A 14,991-nucleotide genomic window follows, 5' to 3' on the forward strand; every position below is an offset into this window, starting at 1 on the left:
TAATTAGAGCGTCGCAATGGTGTTAGCCGTGAGCCCGGGACCCCTGCCCTGCTTCTAGAGTTACACTGAGGAAGCACAACTAGTGTGTATCCTGCCCCGTAATAGCTGAAGAGCCCAGGCACCATTTCAATGGGAGGAAAAGACATGAAACCTAATCAACGTTACGAAATTTACGAGGGATTTGAGCCTTGTCTTTTGGAAGTTGACTTATTTTTCTACCAGTGTCCTGAGAGGACGAGAGGCAGGAGACGGGCTCCGGGAAACTGACTTAATGAAAAATTTCCACTGCAAAAGTTTTTTTTATCTTTCGTTCATTGAAAGACACAGCCCCTGATCTTCATAACCATTGAATTATACTGCCCCCTACAGGAGTAGGACAATAGGCAGAAAAAAAACTGGCTATGCCTATGGGCAGTCCCAGGGGGTAAACTCCCTCTTTCTGCTATAGGTACACAGTTTTTTTCTGTCTAGTCATGAGTAAGGACCTAGTTCCTTGCTGGGATCTCTGGTCCTGGCAAATTGTTTTAGATAAAAAAAATTCTCCTGTTTTTTTTCTGTTAAATCTACCATGAACTGCCGGACTGGGCGACGGGCTAAATAATCTAGATCCAGTGGTCTGGCCAGCGAGTGTGCACAGAACTCAGCTCCGCGCTAGGTCGGCCTTGACATAGCTCCACTGGAGGGGGGCTGGCCTGCGAGTTGAATGCCTCGGGAGGTCGCATACGACCGAGTCTCGGCATGAGTCGCAGTGTTCCACCTGGCCAACAGCCCCCCCATTTCGATGGCAAGGGGTTCTGTCTGAAGCAATACCCACCTGGTTCCTGGTATGGAGGGTAGCTGTCCCCCCTCTCCCCTGGAAGATTTTGGGGTGGATGTGGGCCCCTCCTTGGGACAGTCGGTCCTCCAGGTTCTCCTCTTTCCAATCTGGTACCCCCTTTCATCTCTCCCCCATCCCACCCCCCCAACTTATGCTATGACTGTGTGGGTGGTGTGGTCCACTTCCCAGGGTGGGGCAGGGCGCTGTGCTGGGGGGAGTGTCCCCGGCGACCGGACAATCGGCTGTGCAGGGTTGTACCTGGTGAGGGCTCATGCCGGGCCCCCCTTCCTGCCTGGGTCTGTCCTTGAGGCCTAGGGATTCCTCCTGGGTCCCTGGGAGCCTTGTGGTGCTGCGCAGGGCCGCCATTTTTGCTGTAGCCTGTGTGTTTCTATGCACGACGGCCATGTTTGTGTAGCCCGGCAGCCATTTTGTGGGGGTTTGCCATTGACAATCGAGGCGGCCATGACAGTGAAGCCCTGCAGGAAGCAATTTCGGTGGTGGGAGCCCCTCCTCATCCCCTGGTGCTGACTCCTGGATATTTTCACTTCCTGATCACCGCACGTGGAGTGCAGATTATCCTGGTGGTTGCAGGTGCCTGTTTCTGCTGGGTGGGGAGTCTGATGGGGTTCTCTCCCTCTCTGCTGAGGATCGTATAGTGCTTGTGCCTGGTGACCGGGTGGTGCTGCCAGCGAGGTAGGGGTTGTCCCTTTGCAGTGTTTACACTTTTTGTGGGGTCCCCCTGGTGACTCATGGAGTCTTTGGAGCACATCTCCCCACCTGACCCCCTCTCTGAGGGTGCGGGGCCCTCCGGGTCCCAACCATCCATCAATGCACTGACGGCAGTCCTGGAGTCCTTTGTGTCCCGAGTGGAGGTGGTTTTGGGCTAGCAAGAGTTGCTAGCCTTTAAGGATCCTGCTGACAGGAAGGCTGTGGCCCGCAATATGTACACTCTGGCTGGTTTGGCACTGAGGCCAGTATTCACCATTGCCCGGGTGTCGCAAACTCTGACCGAGTGGGCTAAGCTTTTATGTTGTGACCTGGAGGGAGAACAGCTCCCCCCTGCCTTTAATATGCTAGCGGACCAGCTGGTCTGGGGGCTGCAGTTTATCTGTGATGCCTTTTTGGATGCGGCTCCCCTAGTGGCTCGGCTCTCTGTTTTGGCAGTGGTCCTTCGACGTGTCTTTTGGCCTAAATGTTGGTCTGCGGATCAGACTTATAAAAATGCCTTGACTGATCCCCCCTCTCAAGAGGATCGCTAGTTTGGGGCTACTCTGGATGACATCATTACAGGTCTCACGGGGGAAAAAGTACTTTTCTTCTGCAGGCTACTAAGGGCAATGAACCTCATCATAGATGTGGGCCCTCCTTCTCAGCTCATAAGAAGTTTTTTTGTCCCTCAGGGTCGACTGACAAGGGCTCAAAGCCTCTTCTGGGGGATCCAAATGAACCTGGTCTGGCAAACCGAGAGCAAGCTTCTCCAGACCCGCAGACAAGCCCCCCACCCGTATCAGGGGTGGAGGGGACATCTTTGTTCCCCAGGGAACAAAGATGACCCGTGGACTTCCCTGGTTCAAGACAAGTGGGTCCACAAGTTGTTCAGTCCAGCTACAGGATCGAGTTTCACTCTTATCCCCCGGAAAGGTTCTTTCCTTACAACTTGTGTCTGTCCCCGGACCGTTTGCAGGGTTTGTTTGGGGCTGTACAAGACCTGTTGCTTCAAGGGGTGATTGTCCCAGTTCCGACTTCCGAATATTTTCAGGGTTTTTACTCAAACCTCTTTACAGTTCCCAGGAAGAAAGACAAGGTGCGTCCAATCCTGGACCTCAAGGCACTGAACTGCTTTGTGCTGGTGCAGAAGTTCAGGATGGAGACCATTCGCACGGTGGTGGCATCCCTGCATCAGGAGGATTTTCTTGCAACTATCAACATCAAGGATGCTTACCTTCACATTCCAATATGTGCCGGTCACTAGCGCTTTCTCCGCTTTGCCTTGGGAGAGGAGCATTATCAGTTTGTGGCATTACCCTTTGGTCTCGCCTCTGCTCCTCGGGTCTTCACAAAAGTGTTAGCCCCGTTGCTGCTAGCATTGTTGCATTCAATGCATTAACATAAAAAGCCTTCTGTGTGAAGCAGCCTCCCCAGCACCCCCTAATACTTACCTGAGCCCCATCTCTTTCCAGCGATGTCCACAAGTCCCTTGGCCATCCGGGACTCTCCCTCCTGATTGGCTGAGACACAGCCATTGGCTCCCGCGGCTGTCAATCAAAGTCAGTTAGCCAATCAGGAGATAGAGGGGGCGGGGCCGAACCACAGCTCAATGTCTGAATGACACACAGAGCTGAAGCTCGGCTCGGGTGCCCCCATAGTGAGCTGCTTGCTGTGGGGGCATTCGACAGGAAGGAGGAGCCAGGAGCAGCAAAGAGGGACCCAAGAAGAGGAGGATCCAGGCTGCCCTGTGCAAAATCAACTGCACAAAGGAGGTAAGTATAAAATTTTTTGTGTTTACTAATACTTCAGTTTGTGAATGAACAGGAAGCCGCTCAGTGCAGAACACTTTCCATTCATTTACTGTCCAGTGCATCTGAGGCTGCAGGAGAATGGGCTGGGGAATCTCTCTCCTCTTTCCCTGTCGCGAATGTGTGACATCAGGAGTCTGTTTAGACCCCTGATAATTCACCTAAGGTGCCTTGTGTTTCCCCTGGCACCATTGTGCTTATGCATTAATTAGGGGGTCGCTCTTTGACCATCACTACAAAACAGGTAAATATAGGGGAGATGCCTAGGCCACCACAGATTACCAGTAAGCAGGTGATAAAAAACAGATAAAACAAAATAAACGTCTTTGGCCACCAATGGTAAAGAGGACATTTTAGACACTTTAATAAATAAGAGCCAACGTTAATAATGATTTCACCAAGAATTCTGCATCCTATCTCAGTTCCATAGACTAGGTTCCTAAGGATTTACCATAGCCAACTCTTAAGCCTCTTACAACTGGCGGAAGTTGCAGCACTGCAATGTACTGTGCGAGGGCCAAACCATTCACTCATTCATCTCAATTAAGTAATATCAGAAGTAAACAGAAGTCATCCGAGCGAGACCGAGATATGTTCCAAAAAGGAACAATTTATGAAATAAGAGACAGCCTAATTCAATGTACATTTAGACACGTTTACTTGTCAGTCCCCCGACGCCCACACCTCACCTCGAGAGCCTGGAATGCCATCCTGATGGTGGAGAGCCGGAGCTGAGAAATGCACACCAATTTTTTTTTGCCCGCCACCCCCTCTATGAAAAAAACTTGATTGTTCTCACTTACAAAGCAAGAGACATGACCAAGGGATTTGTCCCAGATCCAAATGATACATTTGTCCACGGTCCAAGTGTAATGGGATCCAAGCTTTTTTTTTTTCAGACTTGTTTTAAGATAATGCAATGTTTGAAACAGATATAGAGACGCTCCCAGAATTAGCTTTCTGCATTCGGCATTAAAATGTAAAATTTTAAAGCAATAGATTCTCCACTGGAAAAACACCAAAACATGGACTGAATATTGTAACGCTCATATGTGAAGAGGCGAGGTTTCACGCCGAGTGTATTTTTAGTAGATGCACTTTCTGAGCTGTTATTTTAATGTTTGCTGAAATCATTTTTGATGGGATTTTCACATTTTCACTTACTTGCAATCCCTCAGAGTAATTTTTTGTTTTCATTCTTTTGAGCCCGGGGTGTGGTGCACGAAAAACAAATACAAAGTGAAACAAAAAAGTGCATGTGAAAAAAAAAAAAAAAAAAAAAAAAAAACCTGTATGTCTGGGTATGTCACACTGAAGAGGAAGGATCTCCCTGACCCCCTGGGGCACAAGACTCCTGACAGGGCCAAGACACTCTGATCCAGCTAGCCAAAAGGCCTAAAAGCTTCCTCCCCTCATAGGAAGCCTAAACCAACCACCCAGTGCTAGGTTAGGGGGTCTCTCCTCGACTTTGGGGCAAGCCCGAAGACCTGTACCCTACAATCCAGTGAGTGAAAAAGAAGTAAAGAGACAAACACAGGGAGACAAATAGAGTGCCGATGTGCTGGACAATGAGTAGACATTAGGGCAGCCTGGGTACAAAAATTGCTCTGTTCTCGGCCAAAAGGCTTAGCCCATGAAGAGATGTGCACAAAAAAATGGAGATGGTGTTGTGGCCCAGCATTCATTCTCAAAGTTGGGTCCCAAACCCATAGTGACACTAGAAGCACCCCCAGGTCACAGCCCGTCCCTACCAGAAAGGCATTAACATTTAGAGAGAGTCCTTCCTACAATCAGGGACAAGTTGGTTGCACCAAAAATCCCCCCATTGGAAAGAATCTCTCCCTCAGTGCCCACTTATTCATATCAGTAATTACTGAACCCCATCTCCCATTCAAGAGAATGACAACAGCATTCTCTTCCCAAAATCTGAAAAGGACAGATATAACACTTGATCTTAACCAGAAGGCAGAGAGTGATGGGTTTTTTTTTCGAGCCCACGGTGTAGTGCGCAAAGAGCAAAACACCAAAGTGAACCAAAAAAGGGTATTTGAGCACACATACACAAAAAATGCACTAGGCTGTGTCTTTGGTTGCCTTCCAAAGACAAATGACTCCTCCATGGCCCCCTCCAGGTACAAGACTCCGGATGCGGGTAAGTCACACTCAGGTCTACCTAGTCATAAGGCCCAGCAGACCCCACTCCTCATGATCAGCCGAAGTCGACCAATGAGTACTGGTTGAGACTCCCCCAAAGCAGGATATGAAAGTACCTAAGGACCAAACACCCTCCCTGAAGACTTCAGGTGGGCCCAAAGATCCATATCCTACAATATGTGAGTAAAGACACAAAAAAATAAGTGAAGTGACAGACAATGAGAAAAATAAATAAGAGTGTCAATGTGGGAGACAAAGACAAGGCCTTGCGGCCTGGTAACAAAAATTGCACCTGTCACCCATGAGGCGATGTTCAGGAAAAAAACAAGTGGTGTTGTGGCCTAGTGCCCTTTCTCGCAGTGGGGTCCCAAGCCCATATTGATACGAGGAGCACCCCAGGGTCGCCACTCCCAGGTGGCCCTTGACACTGCAGGCTATCTGCCTCCCAAGCCCTTGCCCAGGATCAGGAAGAACTAAGTCCCTCAGAATCCTCTACACCAGGGAGGTACTACTGACTCCAACTTTACCCATTTTTTTTTATTTCTTCCCACAAGGAAGATCCCTAAGGACCAGCATAATACCAATAGGGGTATTGTACAGCCAACCATTTCACAGTGAGTGATTACTGCATTTAATCTATATAGTGGTCATGTGTATATCGAGATTTGCTTCCCTGCTCAAAGACTACTGAAATAAGCTTGGTTGACCTTAGAGAGAGTCCACTGATTCCAGTTTCAGTCATACACAATCTTCTGATTCTGAAAGTAAAAAGGTGTCAGCTGCACACCATAAAGACTATAGTCTTTGTTGATTTCTTGCCAGGTGCTGAAGATAAAAATTTGTAATCAATACTCAAATCCAGTACACCTACAGTACAAGAAGAGTTACTTTAATTTGAACAGCCAAACAGCAGTTTTATTGGGTGCCATAAGGAAACTATACGCAAAAGGAACCATGTTGTTCACACTGGAATGATCCTAACCTACTATTTATGACCTAGCAGAAGTATATGTATAGTTATAAATAGTGATGGTGCTTTACTCTTCCTTTCTGTCAACCACTAAAGTCTATCAGTCTTCTAACAGACTAACACTAGTCAGTGCTGACCACATGGTTTTGTTTATATAAACAGAGGCTTAGCATATAGGTTGGCATTAGGATTCCTCGATATGTCATGTCAAGTTCCCTGCTAATGTTGGACCATATATTGGCGCAGGGTCCAGTATAGTTCAACTGAACTTTCTCAACCTTCTGAAGCCATTTAACCACAAATATTATAAAACCACCAATAGCCACCTCAATTTTCCATTTCACATTGATTACAAAGCATTTTACAAAAATGGCAAAAATTCACAGAAATGTCACAATTTTTTTGGCAAAATTTTGACAAAGCAAAAACCCTCAGTTATGCTTATCCCTAACAATGTGCTCATGGAATATGTCGCAATCATAGGGATTGATAAAGACAAAAGGTACCGTGCATATAGGCCCTTACCCCTAATAGATATGAAGACACAAAAGATAGGAGAAAGTGGGGCTTTGCGGGCCAGTGGGAGTAGAAGGATCACACCAAAACCAACTTCTAAAAATAATTTACATTTTATTGAATTTCATCATAAAAAACATGGGCGTATACGCACATGTTGACAAGGACAAAAAACATAGAACAATGCTTATAAAATCAATTAATAGGAGTCATTTAAATAGAAATACATCCCATAAGGGAAAAGAACCAAGAGCCTGTATAGGATGGAAAAAGTAGGTCTCAGATGGAATGTGGTCAATGTAGGTCCCCAGCAAGCCGACGCGTTTCGCTCAAGGCTTCCTCAGGGCCAGTGAGACCATGACAGACTGGTATTTCCTTTTTAATGATTAAGGAGATGGCAGATTGGTGACACATAGAACACTGGATATTATTCCCTTAATATTTGTATATAGCCTCCAATATGTACATATATTCACTCATTTATTTTAGACTAGGTGTCCAGCCTCTCAATCACCGCAAAGGGCACCGCTTTTTATGCTACATAAAATGGCACTTTGTTATAACTTGATAGTCAAAACTCTTTTATATGTCCAACTGTTCTGTTCTGGGAGTACGGTGGTTACCAAACTGGTGGTTGCACTTCATATATGCACCTATCGTTTCCTCTTCCCTTGACCAGACCCGATGGGGGTAGCTATTTGATGTGTATGTGTGATACAAACATGCAATCCTTACAGCCTGTTTGCAGTGTATGAGTGGCTTCAGGCAGGAACCTATAGCATCATATCATCCTATTTCAGAACAGTGGGGGGGGATGATATACCCCAGGTCCAACAGGTCCTTGTAGTTATTCACGTCAGCCAGCCTGCAATCATAGGGATTGTGTTAAAAAAAAAAAAAGTTTCTTTGTTAGTAAGTGTTCCCCTTTAAATAAATCATGATAATCCATTTAGTAAGGGAAGGGATTAGAGGGATCTGTTGTCTTTGGTATGGATGTCGAGATGGTTGGGAGGATTGGGATGTGAGTCCTCCTTCAGCTCCTGAGGAATGTCACGTACAGTGCTGCAGACAGTTAGTATGAAAGCTGTACAAAGAGAACACCAGCAGTTACTAACAACAGATATCATATCACAAATCAGTTGCCAGTTACGTGCTGGATGGACCTAATGGAAGAGAAAGGTCAGTTTACATATTCGGCTGACATAAGGTTGTTTAAAAAAAGAGTAAAAAAATTCAACTTTCCTTTAGGTTGCCTTTTTGCTTTTTTTTTTTACAGCAGCAGACAGTCCTTCTCTCTCCATGGGGAGCGATTGCGGGTGTCCGGCGGCAATTGCGGCCGCTGGTCCTGTGGATTGGCTTCCCTGCGGCCTAATGGGGGTGCAAGCACGCCCCTAGGAGCGCAGCTGAGCCAGCCTGCCGCAGTATATCTATATTTAAGTAGACTACTAAATGTCTACTTTTATCTTTAAATTATCATCCTTGAGTGTCTTTGTCTAGGCGGAGATGATGTTGTCAGTCTGCTTTTTCTAAACGGAGCTTCCAGATTCTGATAAGTCCCTTTTGTGGGACTGGATGGGGAGATGAGACCCTTGTTATTTTAACCTCCTTGGGGCGTGCATCTGGCCGTGGTAAAAGGCCAATAACAGCGGCCCTTTACCATGTCATCAGCTGTGTCCAATCACAGCTGATCACATGGAAAACATACTTGCTGGCTATCGGCATTCTTTTCCTCATGCGCGGTCACAAAGTGAGGAGAGGAGAGCTGGTAACCTGCAAGTGTGAGAGGGGACATTTACACAGATAATAAGTGCCCTGAATATTAGTGCAGCCCCATCAGTGCCCATCAGTGCTGCCTATTAGTGCCACCTCTCAGTGCCCATTAGTTCTGCCTATCATTGCCGGCTATCAGTGCCTATCAGTGCTGTCTATCAGTACCCATCAGTGCCGAGGCACTGCCTGCTCATGAGTGCCCACCAGGTCAGCCAATCAGTGCCCATCAGTGCTGCCTCATCAGTGCAGCCTATCAGTGCCCATCAGTGCAGCCTATCAGTGCCCATCAGTGCATCATATCAGTGCCCATCAGTGCTGCCTATTAGTGACCATCAGTGCAGCCTCATCAGTGCACATCAGTGAAGAAGAACAATTACTTATTTGCAAAATTTTATAACAGAAACTAAGAAAAACATTTATTTATTTATTTTTTTACAAAAATTTTCAGGTTTTTTTATGTTTGCTTAGCAAAAAATAAAAAACCCAGAAATAAAGCTCTATCTGTCTAAAAAAAAATGATAAAAATGTCATATGGGTACAGTGTTGCATGACTGCGCAAATAATTTTCATATTCAAAATTGGCCTGGACAGGAAGGGAGTGAAAGTGCCCGGTATTGAAGTGGGGCCTGCAAGGTGCAGTAGACTTGGCTGCACCCCCTTGCAAGGTACCCTCCCAATGTTGTGGGCATGGGATCTGGTATGGTTTAGACCTTGCTGTTCCCCTCCCACCCCTTTCCTAGCCCAGCAGGCTGCAAGCCTAGATAGGGGTCTTTTATGCTTTTTTTTTTTATGTAAAAGGGACACCTCACCGATTAAAAAACAAAACAAAAAAAAAGGAGTGGCATGGAGTCCCCCTAAAAATTCAAAATTCATACATGCAGACTGGTTGGCAAGGAAAGGTACCTTCTTCCCATGTTGAGAGGACAGGGGCCCCATCCCCAAATCCAGTCCCCCCCAAAGAGATGTGGTGGACTGCAGCAGGGCCAGGACAAGGGGCTGCCCTGGTGGTATAATGTAAGTTAAGGGAGGGCACCGCAAGGAGATTTAGAGAGGATTTGTGTTGGAAGGAGGGGATCTGGGGGACAGCAGGGCATAAGAATTGTTCTAGGAGGGGAAATGTGGGGGGGCCTTGGAGTGGGCATTTAGGCGGATTTGTGCTGGGAGGTGGAAAAGGGTTTGTGCTATGAGGGGGGATTCGAGGTATTGTGCTAGAAGAGGTGATATGGTAGAGGGGGGGGGGGGGGAGGAAAATTGTGCTAGGATGAGAAAGTTTTTTTTTTTTTTGGGGGGGGGGGGGGTGCTAGTGGGGATGATTGAGGGGTATTTGTGCTGGGGGGGAAGTTTATGGACGTGTACTCGGAGGGCACATTTTAGAGGTAGAGGATATGTGCTAGGAGGGGTGAATTTTTTTATTTTTTTAGGGAGGAGGAGGTATTTATGCTGGGGGGATTTGGGGGATGGGGCAAATATTTGTGCTGAGAGTGGAGATTTCACTAGGGGGTGGATTTGTGCTGGGAGGAGGGGAATTTTATGCTGACACATGCAGATTAGTGCTCAATTTTTGGGGGGATTTTTGCTGACACATATTATTTAAATGTTTTGGGGGGGGGGGGGGGGGGTTGTGCAGTTTGGTATGTTCAAGAATCCAAAAAAGTAGACCGCACTCAGGAAAAGTAAGATGAAAACAATCAAAACTCCTTTATTCTTCTTCGGTGCAACAGACAGACAGTACAATGCACATAACAGACATGCCGGGTTGACGCGTTTCACGAATTGAATCGCTTACTCATAACCATACTCTTGGATTCTTCTTTTCCTGAGTGCGGTCTACTTTTTTGGATTCTTCATTGCTTGGACGGCGGATCTGACCAGCACCACCCATTGAACTGACACCTGAGCGGTTCTGCTCTTTGTTGTTATTCGTCTCAGTTTGGTATGTTCACCCTGGGCTCTAGGTCTTCTTGTCCCGGTACTGGTCTGCAGAATAAAACGTATTGGAATGTGGAGCAAGAGGGCAAACAGATATCAGCCCCTCTGTGTGAATGAATATGGGGTACATAGCACCCCTTGTTACAAAAACATTAGGCCTGGAGCAAAAGAAGAGAAAGCCTAGATGCAGGGCCAACATGACTTGGTTAAAAGGGGTTTGTCAAAAGGGGGGGGGGGGTCTGTTGGTGAATTAAAAGTAAACTATGTTCAAGTGGTCCTCACCGGATTGGTGGACAGGCCAGGAACAGGTGGAGCTTCAGGTGTTGGGTACATAGGATGGTCTTGGAAAGCCTTTAGTCGGAGGAGATCTTGTGTCGGGACAACTTCCCATCCTTTTTTTGCAGTTGTGTCATCACAGCTGGCTGGATATGAGGTCCTCGGTTATGTTTTTATCATGGGCAAAAATGAACATTTGTAGGGACCTAGGTTGGGTTTCCCAGTATTCTGGTTGGTGGTTCCTGAGATTATTGGTTTGTCTCCAAGTTGGTGTTTCTGCGACTGGAGGCCTAATTCTCAATTTTACGCAGGCACTTGAAGTACATGCCTACAAGGACCTTGAGGCCCATTACATACAGTAGTTACATAGTTAGTCAGGTTGAAAAAAGACACAAGCCCATCTAGCTAGACAAAAAAAAAGAAAACACAACCATACAATCCTATATATACAATCCCATACTCAGAGTTGATCCAGAGGAAGGTAAAAAACCCCAGCAAAGCATGATCCAATTTGCTACAGCAGGGGGAAAATTCCTTCCTGATCCCCCGAGAGGCAATCAGATATTCCCTGGACCAACTTTACCTATAAAAATTAGTACAAGTTATATTATGTACACCTAGGAAAGAATCCAGGCCTTTTTTAAAGCAATCTAGTGAGCTAGCCAGAACCACCTCTGGAGGGAGTCTATTCCACATTTTCACAGCTCTTACTGAGAAGAGACCTTCCGTAATTGGAGACAAAATCTCTTTTCCTCTAGATGTAAAGAGTGCCCCCTTGTCCTCTGTGGTGACCTTAAAGTGAACACTATATGGACCCCCTTATGTATTTATACATGGATATTATATCCCCCCTTAATCTCCTCTTCTCAAGAGAGAATAAATTCAGTTCCTCTAATCTTTCCTCATAGCTGAGCTCCTCTATGCCTCTTATCACTTTGGTTGCCTTTCTCTGCACTTTCCCCAGTTCCCTGATATCCTTTTTGAGAACTGGAGCCCAAAACTGAACTGCATATTCCAGATGAGGTCTTACTAATGATTTGTAAGGGGCAAAATGATATCTCTCTCTCTGGAGTCCATGCCTTTCCTAATACATTAATACTGTACTGTATTCATATTTTGTTAATAAAAGGCTACTATTAAACCCCAGCCTGTGTTATTTGTGGTTACTTAGCTAATAGTAAATGGTAAGTGGTGGTTAAGCATTAGACATGTGCAATTTGTTTAGTTACAAATTCGTTTTCGGACGAAATTCAGCATATTCGTTCATTCGTTTGCATCCGAATGAAGTAAAGACTATTTTGACAAATGCGTGCGAAACAAATTGTCGGAGAGAACGAAAATCCGAAAGAACGAAAATCCAAAAATCAGAAAGACAGAAAACAATTCAGCCTACGACTTTATCTAATCAGTTACATTCGCATAATTTTGTTGATCGTATTTTCATTCTTTCCGACTATTCATTATCACTGAATATAAAGAAATAATTGATGCATGCAGTCGTATTTCTTTTGTATATATTCAGATTTATTCAATTTTCAGATGGGCAGTGATAGTGTGTTATCTCTGGCCAATGAGCTTGTCCCTTATTCCAATGGCGGCTGGTGCTCCATGGGCCAGGGGGGCGGCAGACGGACCACACCAGCCCGCAGACCATACCTCCTCCCCCCCCCAGACCACACCAGCTCCAGCCCGCACACAATACCCCCCCTGGTCGCCGCCTCACTCACCCTGGACTGACATGTGGAGGGCAGGCAGCGGCGGTGGCGGCTTCTCCCTCAGTCTCCTCCGTGGGTCAGGCTCCCCCCTCATCTCCTCCCTCCTTCTCCTTCTTGGCCAATAGCATGGCTTCTCCTTTCGGCCATTTGGAAAACCGGTCTCAGGATCCGTTTCCTGATTGGCCAGGAGGAGAATCCGTGTGACAATAGCGAATATTCATTCCCCATTGTCACACAACTGGGTGGGCACTGCACCCCGAGCCCACCCTTTTTTGAAGCCTATTAGAGCGTCTGGCTCTAATCACGTGCTTCAAAAAAAAAAAAACCCATTGGAATCCATGCGTCCGGAGCCCTGCATGTAGAATAGGGGGCCGGATGCATAGATGGGGGGGTGGACAGGCCACTACTGCCTTATTCCCTTGTGTGTTTTTCTGTGTTAGACTGTATTCCATCCAGAGTTCAGACAGGGTGTGGTGGGCCGGTGGCACCGTTTTGTTGGATTTGTGAGTCTCTTGTGACAGTGAGAGAGAGTGAGATAAATTATTACAAATGCATCCGAAGTTCTGAATTATCCGAAGCAACGAATGCCAAATCTAAACCAATGGAACGGAAAGAATATGAATGCATCCGAAGTTTCGAATGATCCGAAGTAAGAAATTATCCAATAAACGGAAAAAACAACAAGCAAATGAAACGAAAACCAAACAAATTTTTCAGTAGTGCGCATATCTATTAGGCATTGTTGGTGTCAAAGCATCTTATATACCTTAGTCAAGAAAAATTGAAGTACACACCATTAGAAAAGTCCTTTATTGAAAAAAAAAAAGAAAAAAAAACAATATCTCACGCAAATTCAACATCAATCACGCCCTCAAATGTCAATCATGAGAGCACCACCTGATGACGTTGACCCAGTGCCATGATGTCAACAAACAATGCCGCAAAAGCTGGAGGGGATCCTGGGAAAAGACATTGACCAAATGTGGCCTTAACCATTTTTGGTCAATTATGTTATTTCAGGCGGCTCAGCAGGAACCGGCCGAGATTTTAACCAGTAATGAGCAGGCTGAATGTACCAGGTTGATTGATTGATTGATCGATCGATCAACTTGGGTACAACCATCCTGCTGGAATCTCTTGCGAATATCGCTAATGACTGCTACAGCCTCTAGTGATAATCACAGCTTCCCCCCGCTGGGAGAAGCCAATGGCCCAGCAGGAGGGATTCACAGACAGTGTTGATGGGGAAATCAAGCGAATTGGTGGTTGCATGAAAGAAATTTGCTTCATGCATGGTCGGCCTTACCAAATGGTTTGGCGAAGTGCAGCCAACCAAATTTGACTTGGCTCTTTCATTACTAGTGGCAAGCCTAGGGCTACCTCAGAAGTTTATTTTGGAAAATTCTGCCTAATGTTCTCCTTTGCATGGCCATACAGGACACGAGACCTAAAACATAGCCTAACCTGCAGTTCTGTAGTAATAGGACTTTATCCTTGTTGCCCATAGGAACCCATAAGTCCAAAGTTCTCATTGGTTCAGAAGCACCATTTGTGTCGCCCCCCCCCCCCCCCCCGAGCAACCTCTGCACTTTGCAGCCTAGAATCTGATTGGTTCCTATGCGCAACACAGGCAGTACTTTTGTTAGAACCCTTGACTAGGAAGTCGTCGTAAGGTAAATTCAGCGGCAGAACAACGGTTGGAACCGCCTGTAGAGCTCTTTTCATAACCGTCGTCATCCAAGGCCTTTCCTTCTACTGGAAAAATTCAGCATATTTTTCCCAGTAGGTCAGTAACAAAATCGTTAGCTTCAACCCCCCCCCCCACCTCCACAGCGGGCAGCGAGGAAGGAAGCTGGGGGTGGGGGAGCCTGCCCGTGGTACCCAGGAGAAGTAATAGACACGAGCCGGGGGAAAATATGGAAGACGTAGGTCAGGATCCCGACTCATTATCACCAAGGCCAAGGGGGCAGACACTGCCTGCTGGTGCTTTGCAGTTTATTAATTGCAAATGTTCACAGGAAGGATGTGCCGGCTTCAGAAGAGGAAAAGGACAGACCCCCCCCCCCCCCGCTCACCGCATCATAATCAGGACAAAGGTTTGCAGGGGCCCAAAAGTCTCAGCTGGGACAGTCTAAAGGGGCCACAGAGGCTTTGAATCCGGAAAATCTCAGATTTACTAAGGTTTGAATCGCCCGGATTTTTGCGGGCAGCTGTGCCCAGTTTGGGGAGAGTTGTGCCATTGGGGGAAACCTCATTGATGAATTGGAGGGTTCTCGGAGAATCCACATGCAGATTCCAAAGAATAATAAAAAAAAAAACTGCTGTATG

Source organism: Pelophylax lessonae (genome assembly GCF_965119305.1).
Source record: "Pelophylax lessonae genome assembly, chromosome: 11".
In the NCBI taxonomy this organism is placed as follows: domain Eukaryota; kingdom Metazoa; phylum Chordata; class Amphibia; order Anura; family Ranidae; genus Pelophylax; species Pelophylax lessonae.